Source organism: Rhinichthys klamathensis, unplaced genomic scaffold (genome assembly GCF_029890125.1).
Source record: "Rhinichthys klamathensis goyatoka isolate OS25496 unplaced genomic scaffold, OSU_Roscu_1.1 h1tg000127l_1, whole genome shotgun sequence".
Classification (NCBI taxonomy): Eukaryota; Metazoa; Chordata; class Actinopteri; order Cypriniformes; family Leuciscidae; genus Rhinichthys; species Rhinichthys klamathensis.
The window spans coordinates 2,062,362-2,086,483 of NW_026606664.1; positions in this window are offsets into that span (position 1 = coordinate 2,062,362).

A 24,122-nucleotide genomic window follows, 5' to 3' on the forward strand; every position below is an offset into this window, starting at 1 on the left:
TCGTTCTCCAGCAGGCAAAGTTTTATCAAGTGATGCCGAGCCTGGAAAGGCCCTCTGGCAGAACCACACACGCACACACTCAGTGTTGCATGAAGAGCGTCAAGGCTGTTGGCCCTCTCTTTAGCTGATGCAAGTTGACTGAGATTGGGCTGAGAGAGAGAGAAAGCGGAACACACAGGCTCCCATGGCTCCATGGCTGGAGGCAGCGTTGGGCGACCCCTGGCAGCATCTCTCCTCAGTATTGATTTCTCTCCCTCCTCGCTGCTGAGGAGCCAGTAGCCGGCGGGGAAAGCGAGCTGCCTCGCCTGCCCACTCCGACGCTCCCTGGCTGGCCCCTGCCGTCTCTCAGAGACCCGAAGACGGAGAGTCGGGACCGATGGAAGAGAGCCCATGGCGGTCCGCAGCTGTGTTCACCTGCTCCGGGTTCACTCCTCCACCACTATCACTACTCCCACTCTCCGCTCGTCTTCCGACTCCTGCCAAAACAACAGCGAGGGAGAGAGAGAGAAAACAAGTTTAGCTTAACTTTCAGCATTTTGCCCATTGCAAATGTCAATCCGCAGCTTTGATCAGGGAGATGTGCAAGGTGAATGTTTTGGCATCTGCTCTCAGTTAGTAATGTGAACTTTCTAACCTTGGAATAAAAAAGCTGAGGCAGGAGATTTTTTGAGTTAAGGATGTCAGGCTGAAAGAAACTGTCTGCCAAGTGCACTTAGAGCCCCTATGCTGATGCTTCCCCCGTACAGCGGACAAAAACCGGGACTTTAAACAGGCGGTTTAAACAGAACTTGTAAAGCTAGCAACTTGACTAAAGACTTTTCCGGGCCAGGGAATCACATTTTCCATGTTATTTATGGACTTTTCTTGACCGTGGGAACATCCCACAACGTTCATATTTTATCCGGTGACTAAAACTTAACTACAATGATTATTTTTAAACGACACTTATATATGTTCCAGTGTTGAAAGTTTCACCTCAAAATGACGTTGTCTTTAAGTAGGTTAAGTGCTGAAAAATGGGGGACCGCTTCTGAGTTTGGGGGCAGGGTGCAACCGAGGGGCCGAGCTGCATGTCTCAGACACAATAATACTATTCATTGGGTCCAGACATGGGTGTTAACACCCCTCTGGCAGCACACAATGGGGCTCCCTGGCATTGAGACAGCCTCGCTGATATTGTTAGTTCAGGGCAGCATTCGGCCGGCCGCGGGAGAAAGCGTCGGCATTGTGCCGGGCCGGCAGGACGGGCGGAGGGAGGTGAAAGGCGAAGAAAGAGAGAACAGTGTATCTGTCAGCTCGAAGGGAGAGGGCTGGGGCAAAAAAGGGGATGGGAGGGTGGGAGGCTGAGGCATGGCATTGGACTTGTGAAAAAGAAAGGGGAAAAAAATTCCCTAAAAAGAAGATGGGGGTGAGAAAAAGATTGCACTATAAATATTATTGAAGGGGGGGGGGGGGGGGAAGAAGGCGGAGGGGATGGGTATGAAGGTTGGGGCTGGGAAGCCGCTTTCTGCGTTTAGGTGAATTTCATGCCTGCCATAGTTACAAAGCACAGGGGAACAATGAAACTGTGTGGCGATGGATAAAAAAAAATTTATTCAGGGAGCTTACAAGGGAGAGCGTGAGAGAATACGAGAGAGCGAAAGAGGGAGGGCGCTGCTGCAGTCGCTTCACGGTCGAAATCAGGTACGCCACTGACATCCAACTACCGCGAGAAGTATATCTCGCTAGCTTCTCCCGTCTTTCCTCTGTGTCCACATGGGGAGCAAGACAGAAAGGAGGAGAGCAGGAGGGAAGTGAAAAAAGACGATTTGAGAGGTGCGAACTTTGCAGTACTAGTTCAGCGGGTAAAGCATTGCAGATATCAGATTAAATAATGACAAACATGATATTGAGGTATTGAGGAGGTCTTACTCCATATTTAGATTAGTGGTTGACTGATACATGTTTTTTGATACATTCTTGATACTCAAATAATTACATTTGTTCCCACCTAATCCTAAATATGTGGCTACATTCTTGCAGAAATGCTATGCATTTGTACGCCAATAAGTAGCATTGTAACACTCACCAACAAAAGTCAATACATCTCATATAAGGAAGATCTGCATCATGATACATCTCAAATTACCTTTTTTTTTTAAAGGAACAGTTCACCCTAAAATTAGAACTATTATTTGCGGGAACTCTTGTCCTCCACTGTATCTCTCGAATCATATTTCTCTTGTGAGCGCTTAATAGATACCAATTGTTTTTGGTGTCATCAAAAGTCCAACTTGCCGTAATGTTATCATGCAGCAAGTTCAAATATACTCAAGCATGAAAGAGAAAACTACAGTGGAGGGGAAGATTATCAATGAAAAATTATTTGATTGTTAATCACACAAAGCTATAAGATGACGTATAGCAAATATCACGTGGACTACTAGTCAATTTTTGATTTTTAAATTTAAATTTTTAAAGAACAATATTCTTCAAAATTGAGTAAATCATGACAAAAGTAATTTTTGGGTGAACTATTCCTCTGCAATAAGGCACAATGTGCTGAACATGAGCTTTATTTTTTTTACAGATGTGGAATACTTGAATCCAAGGACTGTATTTGCCAAAAACGATTTTTTCTAAAGAAAAATATACCAAAGCATCACCTCTCACTTTTACAATAGCAAGGCCAATCAATCTGCCCTTGTTGCAAAGGTTTAAGAAGATCTCTGCAAAATCTATGATTTGACTCTTCATGCTTACTTCAACACAACTTGAAACAAAACATTAGTACACACACACACACACACACACACAACTAAATGGCACCGGTTTTGTCCTTACACAAATACTGTACATAAATACGCAAACACATTTCAAAAGAGCTCCAGTTTCTTCTGCACAACACCAAGCCTGCTTTTCAAGAACACTACTTTATGAAACGCTACTGTTTGTTTCCCTCCTGGTTAATACAGAGCATCTGTTCCCATGGCAACCTCACCTCCTCTTCCGTCTCTGACTGATGCTGGGGCAGCGGGGGCGCGGCCCGTCCGAGGACACGCCCCCTGCATCTCACTGCAGCCCATGAAGGAGAAACACAATATGATCAAATACGCTATATGGCCAAAAGTATGTTTTCCCCTTGGTTAAGCCCTTTAAAAACAATGAGGAGAACTGGTTTTGAAGTGTGATATTTGGGTGTCCACATACTATTGACCACGTAGTGTAGTCGTATTCACGTTATTAATAGAATACATAAGAAGTCTTTTTTGTCCATAGAATAAAGGTCGAAGGGGTCCAAAGCATTTTATTGTATGGAAAAATTCTTCAAAATCTTTTATGTTTCACGGAAGAAAGTCTTAAAGGTTTGGAATGACATGAGGGTGAATAAATTATAACATTATTTTCCCTTTAATTATCCCTTCAACTATAAGTAAGCCAATTGTTGGTTGATTACCATGAAAAGGTAAACACTTCGCCACTTTGTCAAAACATTGTTTGTTTTGTTTGAACATTTCGACCAGCCTGCATAGCAACACTGGCTCAACCGATGGTGTGGGTTTGGGGGCGTGGCTACCTGTTTAACCAACCAATAGCAGATGAGAGGAGTGGTTCTTGACACCAGTTCGAAAACAACAGCTGCATCTGAAATACCATACTTCCCTACTATATAGTAGGCGAAAAACAGTATGTGACAAAAGAAGTATGTCTGAATTCACAGTACTCATAAAAGAGTAGGCAAAAAGTAACCCGATGACCTACTACTTCCGGCGAGTGTGCATACGATGGACACTTTACTATCCCATGAGGCCACTGGAAAGGATTTATGAATGGCAGTGAAGTGACGCACTGGCGCTGGTAGGTCACATGATAATGACAACATGGCGAATGTATGTCCGGATTATATTCGTACACATATCCATACTATATAGAACATGCTTTTTTAACAGTCGTGAAGTAATCACTTATTCAAAATAAGTGCCTACTCAAGAGAGTATGCGATTTCGGACGGGGCCAACCATTCTGCATGATCTCACTTCCCTTTAACACGATGCGCTTAAAGATCAACAATACTGAATTTCCCTTCTTCCACGGCCTTCACAGTGTATTGGATTCACATGTCGCCGATATGTCTGACATAATCTCCACATCACAAATGCTGCAGCTCAACTACAGCAGATCACAGTACAGTACACAGTCAGCTAAAGCCAAGCTGTGGGCATCACTCGCTCTGATAACAGGCTGCATTATTGGGACAAGATGTTTGATGTAGGGGCCAGATATCCCCTCAGCGCTGCGACATAGATCACAGCACCAACCAGCGTTGGATTGGCTTTTCTAACTCCTTACTGAGACCACAGGGGAGCTGTTCCACTCTGCACATCAGTGGGTCTCCTCCTCGCCACTGCCGTTTCATCTCCATGGACTGTCTCCCAGGCCCGCATGAATAAGTAACCGCACACACGAGCTCAGCTCTCGGCTTTGATGTGCCGAGTGCCGGTAGCTGTTAGCTGGGCTGGATGAGCGGGGCTCTGCCGCTCAGGTCAGAGGGCTCGCTGGCTGGTGGGTTAATGTACCTCTCTGGCCCGTGGGTAGGTCCTTTGTCCCAGTGGAAGGGATTACACCGGTGGGAGAGGGGCTGGACAATGTGACCCTCCTGAGAGGGAGGGGCACCAGGATTCCTTGCCATTGAGGCGGGTGGTTAACTTCTCACTCAACTCAATTACCTAAGCTGAGGGGGAGTGGAGAACTCACGAGCAGGAGAACGTCTCAACAACCTGGGAGAGGAAAATGACAGCAGGGCTAGCAAAGACTAATGATAGCTAACAAGCAAGGGATAATAACTTTCTGTTGATTAAACCAATCTCCTTCATTGTGTTACCTCAAATTTTTACCTGGCGACCAGGTAACTTACTTTTTTAAGTTAAACCAACAGTATTTTGTTACAGTGTAATATTAGCTGGTCATTGTCACAAATTAAACTTACAACCACGAAGAGTCTTGTATCATTCAGAAAGGGGTTTATTTTGCGATAATGATGGGCTGACTGTACCTTATCCCAATACATTGAATAAAATAATAAATATGAGTTATAACACTAATAGTAATAAATAATAGTATTTAAAATATATAATTGTGTTTACTTCTAGTCCTGTGGTAAATAATAATAAGTTAAGTCCAGGGCTGCATCCGAAATCGCATACTCTCTTAAGTAGGTACTTATTTTGAATAAATAATTACTTCACGACCACTAAAAAAAAAGTATGTTCTAATAGTATGAATGTGTTTAGGATATATATGATCTGGACATACTACATTCGTCATGCCGCATTATCATGTGACCTATCAGAGTCAGTTGCGTCGCTTCACTGCCATTCATAAATCCTTTCCCGTGGCCTCATGGGATAGTAAAGTGTCCATCGAATCCACACTTCAGTATCTCGCCATGAAGATGTAGGTCATCCAGGTACTTTCTGTCTAATTTTTGAGTACAGTGAATTAGGACATACTTCTTTTGTCACATATAGTAGGGAAGTATGCGATTTCGGATGCAGCCCGAGTCAAGGTAACTTTGGTTTGCTCTAGTGGTAAATACCATAACTACACCATCATGCCAGCATAAAGCATATTTCATCACTGACTACCATTTAAAAGTTTTTTGGATGACCCTTTAAAAGCATGAAATATTTTTCCATATCTTCAGCAAAAAGGTCTCATAAAGTTTCCGGATCCGAGTGCCAATAAACAAAATAAGGCCATGTAGATATCACAAACTTCCTGAACCAAATTTATATGAGTTTCTATACATTCTCATACTTTACACTACGGCGTCTATTATGTCTAAACACATTTTTGTCATTAAGTGTTAGGGAGGAAAAAACACACTCGAGGCCCTCCTCAAAAAAAGAAGCAGATCACAAAAACAGATCTTCTCAAGTAGGGCAGAGCCAAATGAAACAGACATGGACACAAAGCTCTGACCGCAGACCATGTTAAATCTCACAAATCTGGTATTAACAAGCGAGCCTATGACAGCTATGTGTAAAGACAGCCGAAAGCAGAGGCGCTAGATACCAGGTGCACTTAAGACTCTTTATGGACCTCAGTAGAGCTTTCCTACACCCACCACCACCTTCAATGCCTGACTAGCCCAGCTCTCTGTTAGCCATATTGATCCTGACAAGGAGGAGGGGTGGGCTTTTTCTATACATACACTGTAACAGCACAGTCACTTGTCTATCCTCTCTGACCCCTTCATCTCACTCATCAAGGTTAAAGAACTCTCCAGAAAGAGGAAGAGAAGGCTAGGGTGGTACTCGTGTGGCGTGGTGGAGGGGAGAGAGAGGGATTTTCACGGTGAGCTTATCTGTCTTCATGAAAGTAACCGCCTCAGGGTGCCACTGTAACAGAAGCAACCTGAATAAGCCCCCCCCACCCCCACTTCAACCCCAAACACAATCACACCTCCCACTCAATTGAACAGAAATAGATTTACGACCGCAGATCGCAACACAGCATCGTTCATGGAAGTTTGCGTTAATTGCACAAACGGTGTTTATCTTGTCACAAAACTTAAAGGTTTTTTGATACTGTCAATGATAACGGAGTCTAGACAAAAAAATGCACATCATGATGATAATTAAACATTTAACACCGCATGGTATTAATGCGCTAAGAATGTTTTTGGAAGAAAAAGCTGACAAAATATTTGTTTCAAGTAATCAAATCATATTCACTAATGTCAAGCTTGAGCTGTGTGTGTGAGCAGTTAAACAAGGAATAAACAATTTACTAGTGTTTGCATGCTATACTTACAGTATGAGATTAATCTGATATTTACACAACATAAAGATAATTACAACATGTATACTATATCTGCTCAAAATGACATGAACACACAAGGAAACTTAAAAAAAGTTATGCACTAGTCAGAATGCGTAAGTCACATTGTGAATACGCTCTTTCCGAAACAACATGCTAAACATGAAAGGATATTGAATATTTGGTGTAAAATGTTATTTTCACTGAGTGAAATTTCCATTTTAATCAGAGTAAAATTTTCTAAAAATGTAAGAATATATATACTAAATATACTGAGTAAATTTAAAGGTGCAATGAAATGGAAGTAGCAAAAATAAATTTCATATTTTGAGGTACATCGGAGTGTCAGAAGAAAAAACGGTAGCACTTTATTTTACAGTCCTGTTCCCCATGTACATACTTTGTACTTATTATAGTAATTACAATAACTAGTTAATGTACTAACGCTGAACCTACACCTAAACCTAACCTTAACCCATGTAGTTACCTTATATATTAACCAGTGCTTTCTTAGGTAAGTGCACTATAAGTACATGTACTGTAAAATAAAGTGCAATTGGAAAAACAATGAGTAAAACAAAAAAACTAACAATACAATGGCGCGAAAGTCCCTCTGTTGAAAAGATATATGAGAATATACAGTATCTATATGACCTTATTTCTTCCAAACATAAAAAGTGGATTTTTGACAGATTTTTGAGTGAACTATCCAGTAACACTTTAGAATAATAGTCCGACGTTAATAGGTAACTATGCAGGAAGTAATGCAAGACTAATAGTACTGCCTTAACACTTCAGCTTCTACTATTAACTAATATGTAAGTAATAGCAAATTTAGGACTGAGATAGTTCCTTATTAGCTAATCAATAACTACTGAACGAGATTAGCCTCATTAATAACTAACAACTAACTTTGACAAATTATAAAGCATTACTAATGAATTACTAATCACAACATTATTGGGTGTGTGAGACGTAATCAATCATCTTTTTTACTCAGAACGTGGTCATAAAATGCATCACTAATTACTTAAGTGTTGCCTATAGTCTGCAGGAACCACTAGTGATCTGGACTATTATTTTTAAGTGCAAAACATATCATGATTATAAAGCGAGCTATCCTAGCTGCCCTTTTTCCTAGCTGCAAAAAGACAACAACAAAAAATGACTATATTTCAATTCTTCAGAAGCGGTAAATAACAAATGTGTGAGGAAAAGACCAAAATTTGCAAGTTGTTCAAACAGCTTCTTTAGAAAGACTTCACTGGTTGATAACATGGCTAACAGCTAGAACAGCACCAAACAAGCAGGATCCTTAAACAAACAAAGATAATATACATCCGCACCTTTTTGAAACGAGGCTCAGAACACTTTCTCTTTAATTGAAGCACATCTGATCTATTACGCCGGCCAGGCGCTAAACAAAAGGCTATTCTGGGCCCCGGGAAGCTCGCTACAACCCCACGCTGAATTAACATGCTGTACGTTTCCCTCATTGTGCAGGGTGATTGCCCCAATGCATCTTCTCGCTCAGCTAATTAAGTGAGTCTCTTCTTTGTCTTGCTGTACTCCAGGAGCCTCTGAATAGGAGAGGGAGGCAAGAGGAGAGGGGCGATGCCAGAGCCTGTGCTTGTTTATCAAAAGAATGGGGCTTATTGCAGGACAAATGTACCATAAAGGAGTGTAAACGGCACAAGGTGGGTGGGGAGAGGCAGAAAGACTGTGACACACTGGCGGAGTTTGTAATACGCCTTTAACAAGATGGCACTTTCTATTGAAGATGAACCCGGGAGAGACGCAGGGTCCATATTCACTAATAGACTGCATGTATAGGGCCATAAACGTGTAGTCAGGCGAGTGAGCTCTACAGAAGATGGAAAAACAAACATGCAATTAAAACTAAGAAGCATTTTATGGACCTTTCAACATAAAAACACACTAAAAACCAACAGAAAATAGATTTTTAACTTTAAATTCATAATGTTCCTGCATTATTCATTATTTTCACATATTTTACAAAAGGTGTCAGCTGAAGCGTGAAAAAAAATATATTAATATATGTTAATATTACCTTGTGAATTAACTAATAAAAGTAAGGCTGTTTTCTCTGGAAAAATATAAAAACATGGCTCTGATTTAGCATCCCAATCGGCAAAATCCATCTCTATCCAAAAATCAATCTCTATCCATCCATCCATCCATCTCTATTCATCCATCCATCCATCCATCCGAATATGCAAATATCCATCTATCTATCTGAATATCCATGCATCTAAGATCAAAATATATGACTAAAAAATGTCAATATTTGGGGAACCGACTGATCTCTGAACAGCAGGTGTATGCCTGTGCGTGTGCATTGACCAAGTCCCGGTTAGCTTGTTAATTTTCAGAATCTAGGACTGTTGGTCTAGAACTAGACAATGGCCTCAATGTGACCGAAATTAGAGTCAGGGTCTTTTCACGCTGCCCCGTCTCCCCAGTCTGAAGGTGGCTGTGTGCACACACCAAATAAATGAGTTGTGTGTATGCATTGTCTGCGTACACAAGCTCAGTGTATATATTAGCAAAGTGACTTGACCCTGGCAGACTCGGGCCACTGTTTTGCCCCATTGCTGGGTCGTGGGAAAAAGGGGAGACCTCCTTTCACAGCTGCTCTGGCCGTTGCATTGAACCAATGGAGGCGCGGACCCTGCCGGCCCCCTCCCCGCTGGTCCCATTCACTTCGCAGCCTGCTGCCTTTTCATAACGTCCCCCGCTAAACCTCCCTCCTTCCCCCCCGCACCACCCTCATCTTCATAAATACACTTCACTATTGAGGCAGTGTTTTGCATGGCAATGTCACAGAGGCCTTACTCAGCTTGGCTAGCTTTTCTCTTCTTGAGAAAATCCGCCGATTTCTGCACCCGCTTTTGACGTGGCCAGCACACAGCACACTTTAAGCAATCCACTGTGAGAAAATGTAGGCTTTTTTTTAGCTTTTAAACAGTAAGAAACATCAATCAGTTTTCTACAGAGAAACATGGGCTTTAATTTATGTTAGCATATGCTAGCGCTACCAACAAAACCCTCCCTTGAACGCAACCCCCTCGAGCGCATGCATTTAAAGAGATTTATTTCCTATCAAGGCGTATAATGCAGGGGGTATAATTCAAATGAACTTACAAAGCGAGCTATCGAGCCCTGTATATGAATTCCAATCTATAAAGAATTTTCCTTTCTGTTTTGTTTTGTTTTTTTTAGACCAGAGGCTTTCAAACAAATGAAAACTACCATGAGTAATATATCTACAATTTGGTTTGGTTCACAGCATTAGCCTGAGAAAACCACTGCATAAATCTCAAAATAAATTGTTGCTTAGAAACATTTAGCCAGACGAATTCACTTCACAAAAGGAATCAAAGTTTATGATGCAATGCTGTTTTAGTGATGAACGTAGCATTGTAATGCTAATACAACTAGCATACTTACCAGTAAGATACTTCACACAATCAACTGGAGAGATTAAACTAGATTTTTATGTTTTCTGAAGTAAATGTGCATTGTTTGCCCATACTAACCCTAAAACTGCCACAATATTAGAGCTAGTCTGATAATCTTTCTAGTATATGATAAGCATTCAGGTCTTCTGTCAATCGAAGGCTATGGGATTTTTTCCGATGTTTTCATCAGCCAGGCGAAAAGAAAATCATCTGATTGCTTGAAAAATTTAAGTTACAATAAAAACACTTCAAATATTTGAATTTTTGATTTTCAGCATCATTACTCCAGTCTTCAGTGTCACATGATCCTTCAGTAATCATTCTAATATGCTGATTTGCTGTCTAAGAAACATTTCTCATTATCAATGTTGAAAATAGTTGTTTAATAATTTTGTGGAAAGCAATACATTATGCATTATTTTCCGGATTGTAATGATGAAAGTTTAAAAGAACAGCATTTCTTTGAAATAGTAAAGACTTTAACATTGTTCCAAAAGATTTCTGTCACCTTTGATCAATTTAATGCATCTGAAAAAAAAGTATTTTCAAGAAGAAACAAAATTACTCACCCCAAACTTTTCAATGGTAATAAGATATTGAGGTATCATTCATGTCTGTAGCACAAAAAGAGGTTTTGGGTGGAAAATAGTAAGTATGAGCAATAACAATCATTTTAGTGAGAAAATTGTATAGGGACTTGATCTAAAGCACTAGTAATTTCCTGGTTTTCTGATCCCACGTTTGCCCATAAACATTTGATCACAATGGTTCTGTCCATGTGAGGCATATATACACCTTCTAACTGAATATCAATAATTCCTGATACATTTTCAAAGCATTGCACTAACAGCGCAATCGTCCGTGGCATTTACAAATGGTAATAGTGCAAGTCAACAGACAGAACATCTTGAGAAATCTATAGATTTTTGTGTGCGCGTGAGACACGGAGAATTTGTTTATATGTGCTGCCTCTTCTCTCTCCTACGTGCATGATTTCAGAAACTTTGCCTCGCACTGAACTATCGAACCTTGCGTGTGCGATATTGAGTTCCTCTATAAAAAGTGGGGGCTCGTCTGGGTACGTGAAGAGTAAGGAAAAGCCATGGATAAGGGTGAAAGGTGGCTAGCTGGTATGGAGCGAGGGTTTCTCATAGCCACAGGGTGCTAAGTCCCCTCTGATCCTCTGTCTCTGATTCCAAAAATTCAATTCTTCCTCTGGGCAATCGCGATCTAGAACTAGGCCAATGTCACAGACTGTTTTTTTGGAAAAAAAGAGACTCGCTTGCTTGCTCTCTCTTGACCAACTTGATATCCCTCCACTAGCCCTTTTCATAGTTAGCGCTTTAACATACAAGTTGTGTCCCAAATGACGCACTATACACTTATACACTATGTACTCAACTGTTATGAATTCCATATGGTTATTATGTCATTCAACATCAGAGTCTGATCGCCGCTCCCCTTTTGCTAAATAGTTGAGTGCATATCGGTTTTCAGTTCATTTACTGTATCATCCAGGTATTTAATGTGCACTTTTTCTACGCGAATTGGAACGCGACTAAACTTTTAGGGGGGAAAAGACACTGGGGCGTTATCCTTTTAAAAGGCACACCTTTGTACTTTATTTACCCCTAAAGGTTGCATGTTAGTACCTCAAGTATACATATTAGTACCTAAATGTAACACATTATTTCCTTTTGAAAGGGTACCACCCTAGTGTCAGCTTTTGAATCTTTTTTATGGGAATGTATGCTAACACACAAATCCTGAAAAGGGCTAGTGGAAGGACATCAAGTTTACTAAAATGGCCGCTGGCATGTAACCCTGTTCGATGCCTCAAAAACCAGATCTTGTGCATTCCCTTGGGATGTAGTAGATGTAATATTTATCTCTTTTAAAGGGTAAAAGATCTCAAGGAAGTACTTCAACTGTAAAAAGACTTCCATAATCCATTTATTCTATATTTCTTCTGTATGATACAATATGAAATTATATGAACTCAGTAGGCTACTTATATGGACTGCTTTCTGACTGACTTGCGCCACACTACCTTCACAAAAGTGCCATAAAACGAGGCTACTTTCTTGTGTGGCGGCGTAAGCGCACTGAATACACTGCGTGGGAGAGAGTGGGTGAGTTTGAGAATTCTGTGTTAAGGCAATGGGGGATAGAGAGAGAGAGAGAGAGAAAGAGAAAAAAGGTGCTCATTTCTTTTTCAATCTGTGTTTCACAATGCATGTGTGCCTGGAGAATTGCAGCTAAAGTTCACATGGGGGAGGGAAGGTACCTGCCCCCCATCTCGCAAAACCCACTAGAGTTGGGGAGAGGAAGGGGGGCTGGAAAAAAGGACAGAATGAAAAAAGTGCCATTGAACTCTGACTTGAGATTGTGAAGGGAGAGAAAGAGAGAGGGTGTGAGTCTGAAGAGGGTTAGAGTGAGGGCTTTGGTTGGAGGAGAGGGGGGCGGCGGAGGAGAGAAAGAAGGGAATTAGGAAGGTGAAGGACTGAACCACCCTCATAGCCTTTCCACATGAGCACACCTTATATACACACACACACACACCGCCGGGACTCCTGCAATATTTTAAAGGGATAAGGCTCTGAACAAAAGAATTAAAATATAGATCACACAAACGGCCTTCCCATCTCTTGTCCGGCACCAGTGTGGAAACAAATTGGATGAGAGAGAGGGAGTGAATGAGTACAGCGCTACACTGTCAAGATCGTAAAGATGAGCATCACACTTTAAGACAGCGATAAATTACACTACTATGATCAGAGTAACATATAAATATTTAATTAGATCCTGAGCCACTGATTTCAACTTTAAGATGGTCTTGTACTAAGAACATTCGCAGTTCAATCAATTACTTTTAAAATGGCATTTTAAAAATGAATAGGCCTATTATTTATATAATAATATATTTATTTTTGTATTATATGAATATCAATATATGATATTAAATAATAATATCAAACAGTGCACAAAATATTGGTCCTTGCTGGGAGACAACATGAAATACAGTGCATCCTATGCTAGCCTCTGTCTCCTTGTTCCTGGGTAAAACATAAACATAAATTTGAGCTTTGAAATGAACATATAAGCCAATGCCTGGCAGGATACGGCTCTGACTAGAGTCATGTGACATAAGTCTGCTTTACTCTTTACCACCAATGAGCAAGGGCAAACACTGTTGCCATAGTAATCTCTGCTATGTTTGCCATCCAGCATTTTTTGGGGGAAAAAGAAACCCGTTTTGATGTCGCGCGAAAGCCATATCACCGCAGAATCTCAACAAAAATATTCCCTTGATATAAATACTGAACATCTGGACAAAAAAAAATGGCTTAACTTGAAATATTAACAATAAGCAGCATACTCTTAGTTTCTAAAAACACATAACATGTGGTTAGTCATTATAAAGGTTTCATTATTAATTGTATATGCTTATGTATAAGTTAATGTTATGTCCATAAAGGACATAAACTAAACTGCTCTTAGTAGCAACAAGAGAATCTGTTACATATTTTTTTCTTAAACATGTAACCTCATGCAGAAGGAAAGTCAAGGTCATAGAGCGTATGACAATGCTTCATCACTCACCTGATCTGTGGTCACTTGATTTCTGTGTTTTATGGTTTCTGAAGTCTTCTTTTCCTTTAAAAACACAGAATTACACATCTTAATGATTTCAGCATATCAAGTCAAAATACACGCATTTTTAATCTAGCTTTGGGTGTTTTGGGAGATTTCAACATTGATGCTGTTATTATTTTGTTTAAAAGTTTGCTTGAATTTCGTGTCAAGCAAATGTCCTGATGATCCTTCACAGAGCTACTCAAGTGGACATATAGGTAAACTCATTTTCAAACAACTTTTTTTTCTTCAAACAAGCATCCACCTGTTTACTAGGAGATCTTAAAAGGTCACCTGAATTCATGTTTAACATCACTTTCTTTGTCATGCATGAGGATTCAGAACACAATGGCATGCAGGCAAATTATGCAGGATTCAAAAATAACATGGCATGCTTAAAAAATATATAAAAAGCGTATTATGCAATCTTCTTACATAACCACTAAAAAGCTATGCAGATTTTATTTTTGTTCTGTGACATTAGCTTTAATAATTTATGTCCAGGGTTTTCAAACAGGGGTCCACAGACCCTTGAGGGTCCCTGAAGGCACTCAAGGGTGTTCAGCGAAATAATAAAGCCTATATTAGGCCTTTTTATTAGGGCCCAAGCCCAAAGGGCGAAGGCCCTATTGTTTTCCTTAGGATTATTTATTATTATTATTATTATTATTATTATTATTATTATTATTATTTTTCTGCTACCTTTTGGACACTTTTGGAGGCCTTAACATGCTCAAAAACTCCTGAAACTTTGCACACATGTCAGAACCCGCGGCCATCAGGGCCGGGCTGAAGATGGTACCCGGGCGTGGCAGGGGGGCTCGACAGCGCCCCCTGGAACGGGGTCCGAAAACATGGTCCATAAATCAAACACGCTTGCATGTAATAATATGAAACTCGGTACACATGTAGATCTCCTCGTTTCATATATACTTCACACTCTTACTTTTTACCCCAGCCCAACAGGAAGTCGGCTATTTAGGGTTGTTGGTAAAACACACGCAATGGAATGTGAAATACTCCTCCTAGAGAATTCAAACAAACGGCACGAAACTCGGTCAGCATGAAGTCAAGACATTGAGGATGAAAGTTTGCGAGGGGATTTTTGATATCTCGAACGGTTTGGCCGTGGCGAGGAAACGAATTTATGGCGAGAAACAACAAACAAGAAGTGCGTTATAACTTCTGCATACATTAACTGATCTTGATGAAACTTCAGCAGTGTGATCGCTGTAAGAGGCCGATCACATGGATGTGACTATTGTGAGTCAAAGTTATAGCGCCACCAACTGGCAGCAGGAAGTGTGTCACTTTCTAAATGCTTTTGACAAAAGTGGGGGGGTTAGTTTTATCTACAGTAACAAAACTCGATATGTATTGTACTCTTCGAGCCGGACAACTTTCTAATTTACCGTAATTAGCTACGACCAACAGGAAGTCAGATATTTTGGTTTGAATGTGGATTTCAGATTCTGAGTTTTTAGCTACTCCTCCTAAGTAGTTTATTTTATTCATGCCAAACTTTTTCAACATGATGAAAATACATTGAAGATGCTAAATTGTGAACAGATATTGAATATCTCAAACGGTTTTGCTATGGTTGAGGGATTCAAGTAATGTCAAAAAAAGAATCAGGGCATGTCTCATATCTTTCTAAAATGTAATTATACACCATTTATTTTTATATAAAATTATACAAATATTAGAACTAAACCCATTTTATTCCTTTTTTTCAATTTAAGAATTATTTTTAAGTTTAAAAACAGCCAGAATGGTTGTTTAGTCAAAAATAATAATAATCCAAATCATATATAGTGCTATACTGCCCTCTTGTGTTCAAAATCAGGTAGGCCTATTGAATTTATAAATATTTATATATTAGGGATGTTACTATGGGAATATTTTCCCACCGGTTAATCAACGTGTGATTGTGTAAACCAATTGTGTAAACCTCCCGCTGGGGGGTTTAAAAACACTAACTTGAAAGCGAAAGTATAATATGGACGTCCGCACAGACATTGAAATGGTGGCGCTCGAATGAATTCCTATGGAAGTAGAAATTAACTAAACGTTCGCTCTGTTCTGCTCGCTCGTCGCCATGGACGCGCACCATTATGAATGCCAGTGCAGCCGCATACTTTTTAGTGTCACTAAAATTAGTGCAATTTCGGGGGCCGATTGCTTGAATTGTGAGTTCAATAGTCTATTATTTTTCACGGAAAACACAACAATAAAAGAGTACAATGACAGATTCGCTTAAATAGGCGTTTTTACATAAAATAGCCTATTCCGTCATCATCTTTTCAGTCAGCTCTTCACTCTCGTGATTAATGAAATTTGACTCCTGTTGCTGATATTTGCTGCAACTTTCGTTCAGCTCACAATTTAGTAAGCAAACACGTTTCAAATGTGTTTTTATTTTATTTTTGTGTATGTGTGTGTATATGTATGTATATATATAAATATAGCTTATGTTTCAAATATGAGTTAATTAACAATCGTTGGAAAGAATGATACTTTTAAACATAACACTAAACCGTCATTAGGTGTCGCCAGGCGACCGTCTTAATGAGCGAGTCATTGATTCATTCGTTTGAACGACTGAGTCATTCATGAATGAGATAGATGTTTATGGATTGATTGGTCATTGAATCTTTGAGTCAACCGATTCGTTCAAAATGCTGAATCATTCAGTAATGAGAACGCGTTGCTGTGAGATGCGCGATGGTTCTGCTGTGATCTTTGTTTAACTATTTTCGCTGCTGAAACAGAAAAAAAGTCAATATTGCATGTAAAATGTAAGTGATTTGACTTGTGTGTGTGTGTGTGTGATTGTGTGTGTGATTGTGTCTGTTACAGTGATAAGAGTTTAACCCTTGTTTTTCTTGAATTTTCATTTCTAACTATTTGAACGAACATTTACTAATGATCTGTTCAGAATTATAATGTATAATCTGGATGAAGGGTACCTAATTTTCCACACGCATTTAAAAAAAGTTCAAGTTTGGCATTAATGAGAAACCATGCTTGACATAATATGAGAAACAAAACTTTGTAAATGCTTACTAAAACAGAACGAAAATAATTTAGCACCTGACAGACTAATGAAATTAAGTGTAGCGGTATCCATAATAAAACATATATTTCTTCGCTTCAGTTCTTTCGGTTCATGTCAGTTTTATCAATGTTTGTGCGGAATTCAATTTAAAGTTTCTTTTGACGGTTGAAGAGCGCGTGACGTAACTTTAGGGAGAGCTAAGTACCGTCAAAGGAAGATACTTCAGGTGAATAGATTCATATGTATTTTCAATATTTAAACTGCCTAATGAGAACAAAAATCGAGTCAGTCATATTTTATTTCGGCTATTATTTGGTGGTGTCTTAATCTAGTCAGGTTGGGCATTACCGACGCCTCGAGAGTCACCTGAGGGGTTTTGGCACATTTGGGCGCGTTGATAAACAAGAAGTGCTGACTAACTTAGTTTATTTCGTTTTGAGACCCAGTCACGCAGACTTCGTGTTTTTCATTTAACTGTATGTGAATTAATAAAATATTTTGTCAAATACAACAAATAATTAAAACATTTAAAAACGGAGGTCTTATTCCATTATTTGGACATACAACAGTGGATAGCGAGGCAGTTAAAAAAAAGCCAGCGAGTGGTGTATGCAAAATATTTTCATATAGGCCTACTGTATTGGGCCCGTTTAAATCTGCCAATGTAAGACTGCAAATAAAGGATCATTTTCGTTCCCATTTCATTTCTTGGATCAGAGGCCGTTGCTAAGATACCAAACTCAGAATTCATAAGTTCAGCGGAGAAATGATTGACATTTGCTTTTTGAGGTAAAAATGAAAGAGGAATAATAATAGATAAAACGTCCAATTTTATTGTGAGTAACAGTACCTGTTTGAAACTTAATCTATTTGAATGAAATTCAGAGAGCGGACTGCAAACAAAATTACAAAAAAAATACAAGGTATAGGTTAAATAATGTGTTATGTGTGTTTAAAAAATACAACTTGTCACTAGCATCAATTTTAATAATACAAACATAACTCCAGTACTGTCACTAAAGCTTCCACCACTGATATAGTGAACAGGATGCCAGCATTAAAGAAACAATAGAGATTATACAATTGGCATAATTTTTTATAAATACTACTGTCTAAATAATGTAGTCTGCCATCTGATATTTACAAGCTAAAAAAAAAAGGATTTGACCCTAAAAATGGCAGTTTTTCAGAACATAGTCAGACAAACAAATCAAATTTTATTATCACTTTCCTGACTGTAAATTAGCAGCCCAAATTCATGCATCTTACAAAACTGAGCCAAAACACACTCAAAATATTTCATTTATAGCCACACCCTTATACTCACACCCAAAGAGAATCGAAACACACACACTGTGGCCGATTTTAAGGCCTTGTTGCAAAAGTACAACTGCTTCTTGACATCATCTATAGTGATAAAATAAGCATTATCTTTTACTAAATTCACAAACACAGTCTCTATAAGCATAAAATGAATTATGCATATTTTTAATAATAAATAGACTTAAATATACATATTATCAGAACAAAATAAAGGCAATGCATCGAAAACTGCTCAAATATCCCCACAAAACTCTGCCTGCAGCGTCTATCCTCGTATTTTGAATCTGCAGTTAAACTGGGATGCAGAGTTGGTTACATTTAATTCAGATTAGTAGACGTAGACAATAGCAGTGCTGCGTATGCCAGGTGCTAAGACAAGACTCCATCTGCTGGGGCCCCTAACGCAGGACCAGACACATATTAATGTGGGAAAATGTCTGGGGCGCCTCTCAGACAGGCCTCTCGCTGCACCTCAGACTCAGTTTGTGTCATGCATCTATTACACGTCTCTGCCCTGCACCCCCAAAAAATGTAACATTTCGTGATTTGTGCGAAACAAACAAAAAAAATGTTTAAGCAATCAGCAAGTACCGAGACAATCGGAGGTCAGTTTCCTGATTCCATATAACCACCATACAAAACATTTGCCATTCACAAATATTGTAAACATCACCTTTGTGTTATTTTATCAATAACAAAAAAAAAGAATGAGATTACATGGTTGCTCTTATTGAGTCAAACTTAAAGGCGTTCTTTTTGTACAAAGAAAAATGCGTAAAGATCCATCTCTAGCTGTCATATCACTCATTAACAACATGCATTTTAGCCTTGCATTTATCATTATCACATCCTAGGATCAAAAATGGCTGTGTGTGATGTAGCACTAACCAGACAGGGACATAAATTGCCAAAAACAACAGCTAGAATATCTACTACAACTGTCAGATAGGCCCATAAATACTAGAGTGCAGTGTTGGGGGTAACGAGTTACAAAGTAACGGATTACAGTAACGATATTACTTTTTTGGGTAACGAAGTAAAGTAACGCATTACACTAAAAATATCGGTAACTACACTACTTTACTATACTATAGGAACGCGCTTTCCTGCGTTACCCAAGCCGTGTTTGCTTGTGTGTAAAGTTCTGTCTAGTGGTGCGTGCGCACCGTTGCCATAGAGATCGATTTGAGTGACATAGCTGCCGGTGCGAAGGAGAGAGGGAAATGGAGACGGAGACGGAGACAGGGGGTCTCTGCAGCGCGAGTCTCCGCTGACTGCACGCGCACCTCCCCAAACGGACGAGGCGTTTATACTCGACGCGCTCGCCATTGTACTATTCTGTGAAACGACGGGGCGACTCGAGTAATTGTCCTCTTAACCATCAGGAATCAACGGTGAGAAGAAGAAAGGTCCACACGTGACGATGTTTATTTTAGTAGGCTACATCACCACCAATAACACTACAAAAAGAATCGTGTACGTAAAATCCAGTAAACCCTGAGATTATTACTTGTGACATTAGAACAAAATGTGGATATAAAAACATGTATGTAGACTATAGAACTAAATCAACGATCTCTTAAATAGTTTCTAATTTCACTAAACATTTCATTAAGTTTCGTGGACATTTTATAAAACATGGATCTTTCTATTAAAAATGCTTATTATGCTATTGTAGGCTCATTTTGTAAACATAAGCAACTGATTTAGACACGCAAACTGTGTGCCGGTGCGGTCACGGTGAGACGTAGGCTACATGCTCGGGCAGATTCGGCTTCTTGAAGTCGTTCATCCTCGGATTCGGCGCCGCGCGCGCTGTTACAAAAACTCTTCTCAAGTCTTGGAGCACAGCAGGTAACACAAAACAAAATGAACAGGCTTGTTGCAGGGTTCATTGTAGAGGAATGCTTCCCCTGCCGACTATTGAATCGCCAAGAAAAATGCATTTTAAATTAAGATTAAAAATGTAAAAGTGACCTTTATTTTATTATTTTTCATTGACCACTTCATTTTTTATTTTTATTGCCATGAGTCGAATAAAAAGCTTGTTTTGTTCTCAGGAGAAGAGTTTATTCTCATGTTTCCCAAAGCCTGTGTTTTAAAACTTGTGTGTTGACCCCATTTTAAAATGACCGCACCATAGCCTCCTTTATCCTGTTGTTTGTGGATTTTACAGTGAGATATATTTCCTTGTGCAGACAGGGATATTGTTCTTTCATATGGTTTTACATGCCATTTTGTATATATTTATACAATAAACACTATGTAGACAGGCTAAGTGATGATAGGGCTATGATATTTGTCCATAAATTAAGAAACGGGAAAGTAAAGTAATAAGTAGTGAAGTTACTTTTCAAACGCAGTAACTAGTAAAGTAATCTCATTACAATTTACAGAAGTAACTAGTAACTAGTAACTAATTACCTTTTTTGAGTAACTACCCCAACACTGCTAGAGTGTGTATCAGAGGCCTATAGTTTCATAAAAAAAGTCTCATTTTAAAACAAGACACATTTGCGCACTGCATGTGTCATAAGCAAGCAGCCTGTTTAAAATAGCCTTGACATTTCTTTTACAGTATGATGTCATGAGTGATTTTATCATTTGGATCAGACAAAATTACGAGGAAAAAGAAACATCCACTAGGCACAATAATCCTCTTAGGAAGATGAAATTCTAAAATATCTTGCAAAACGCACAGGTTGACAGGTGTACAAAGACGAGGTCAGCCTTTTATCTCTTTTTAACCTCAAATAGGGAACATTGCACAGTTTATATTTTATAATAAGCCACACATATGGATTATTTCCTAGTTAAGGCAGTACAATAAGACACAAAGAGTGTCAAACCACACACCTCCGAGGTTTGACTTTCCCATATTACATGAGGACCACGTGACCCAGAAGATCCGACCAATCGGTTGAAACACCTCGATGAACCGATTCCTGTCATCCCGAATTCATACATCAACATCATCATCACGTCTATGAAGGAATGTTGCCCAGCACTAGCACACTTGAGAATGAACGCGAAGTCCGTATCCGCCTTATTATCAAGCCCTTGCGTTATGTCCGCGTACTAACGCGTCCCTATGTAGCCGCAGGCAGATTCCACGTAAAATCCATGTCTTCCACATCAGCTTTAGGTATTCCAATCCTTCCAGAGCACTGAAACGCATTAACGCATCGCCAACTGCATGCCTACCGGATTCGATGCTCTTTGTAGCGGACATCGCCGTCTCCCCCATACCCCGACCATCCACATCCCTCCGGCTTCCCAGGCTCGTTCCCATTCAAAGCGCACCGAAGTCTTTGGAATTAGTTTATACTTTCGGTTCTCTAGCTTTATGATATCACATAAACTCATACAGCTAGATAACCAAAGAGAAAAACTAACCCATGTGTCTTAAAGGGACCGCCGCGTAAGCCAGATACAGCTTCTGTTGTGGTCACATGGAGCTATTGCATTCACTGCCGTGTGTGTGTGTGTGCAGCTCCTCCGATACAGTCTCACTCTCTCTTTCACGCGCGCGCACACATACACGTGGGCTAAATACACTCACATTAGGTGCATTTGATAGTCTAGCGGCTACTGCGCACCTCGTGAATTTGGACATAGGCCTATACCACATTGCAATTAATGTGTGTGAAACACATTCTTTTATGCATTTGGCTTAGCGAAGTCGGATGTTTATAAAATCAAAATACACGTCCTAAAAAAACTGTAATAATGGGATAGGTCGTTGGAATTATAAGCAACAATACAACTAGAGCTCAATAAATCCACGCGCGTTGATGACACGCTGTCAAAGTTCGAGATAAAAATAACTTAGCCTACGTAGCTACTATAGTAGGCTATACATTATTTCCAATAATAGCCTATACCTTATAAATGATCGTTTGGATATTTTACAGCACAATGAGGTGTACTGAAGGCTATCGATACCCTGCTGGATGCATTAGGATATTCAGACTGTCGTTAACAGGCCTACATTGGGGATCTGGCCTTTTAAATGGCTCATCTCGTAAAATGAAATATTAAAAGGTGTTCTAATGCTCTCTACAATTCAACCTGTCCTACTCAATTTGATTTATCTACATGTAACAGACAACCCCTTCCGGAATTGCATCTACATCAAATGAAGCAAATAAATAAAGCTAAATGGGGTTCTTTAATGGTTCTTTCTTCAATGGTCCAGTAAAGAATATCACCCTAAAAAAACAAATAAACAAACAAAAAAATTTCAGTTTGGCCGTTCTTAAGTTAGACTAGGCTATAGGTCTTTGTAAATTATAAAGTTCATGATGTTTCATTATAGGTCTTTGATTTCTGGGTTGTTTGAAGCACCAGTCCAGAACACTGATATTTTCTAAGCAACTCGCGAATAAAACGTTCTCTGCAGAACTTAGAAAGGTTCTCGTAATGGCTAGAGTTCAAATATATTTTGGTTCTTAGTGGAACTTTTTTTTTTAAGGCTGCTATGCAAGTTTTAGTAGGCTATCATCTAAATCAGTCACACTAAGAATTTGGCGACTGATTTGACAGATAAATAAGAGATAAATAGGCTACAACTTGACACATAAAATACAAACGAAACCCCCGGATGGGTTTAAACGAAGTTACGCTTGAAATACAGACTGCCTTTCAAAACAACGCACATTTAATGTCACAAAAAGATACGTACTCACAATTTAATTTCCCATCCAGCGTTTCCAAACCGTCCAGAACATCCATTTAATTCAGACGACAACACTCACAAAAAAGTTAATCTCAAGGTTTACGTGGTTTACAGATGTCTTTTCGATGCCTCGCGATTTATTTGATAAAGTAAAGACGGCAAAATAGAAATAAATCTTTGTGGCGAAATCTTAGAGCTGAAAAGCCGAGCAGGAGGACGCGCAAGGCTCCGGCAGCAGCAGTGAACGGCTGAAGATTGAACTGAGGGGCTCCTCTGGGCAGGGCCACGGGGGTCACACACCGCCAACACAACTGTGATGTCACCAGCATTAACCATTAATGCTTATTGATACACATGGCTGAGCAGGGCTGAGACACCCGTGGGACGCGCCCGTGACCGAGCACTACTCGCAGCTTCCGGAAGACTCGTGCTTAAGCTAAACATGGACCTCTTTAAACTCCAACATAATCTATTAAGTTATTCAAAATATAATTCATACAAATAATGAGCTGAATACACGTGTTCTACGATGAACATAGGCCTATGTTACTTTTCTATTGTGACTTAAGTCATTTTGGTGTTTTGTGGGGCTCAGAAATGTCTAGGAGGTGTAACTGTTTTAAGACTGTAACGTCTATTATCTTAGTATTTTTTACATAATATATTCAAGTATTTTTTTTAAAGCAGTGAATATTAATTTTTAAAAATTGTTAGTCCGCCAAATCAAAGTCAACGTGGTTTAACCAACATGCAGGAAGCCAGTTTGTTGTCATATAGCCTAATTGTCTTATGACTGAGTCAGGTCACACACACACACACACACGCAAAGGAAGTAATTAGTATGTATTTAGGACCAACACTACAACAACATTAAAAAAACTAAATTTATCATCTCGAACATTTTTGTTTAAAGCCGCCGATATTGGTTTATTTGCCATTTTATTCTCTGATATCTGTGTATTAATGTGTAACTCAATACAATACAAAAGAAGAAACATTTAAATCCAGTTTGTGTTTCTTGTGGCGCGGAATATCACACTGCATTCTTTATGAGGTGCCACTGTACAAGTGATTCTGCAGTTGTGGCCAAATAAAACGTTTATTGGTGTTGCTTGCAAACGTTAAACACCATGTAAAAACTCGT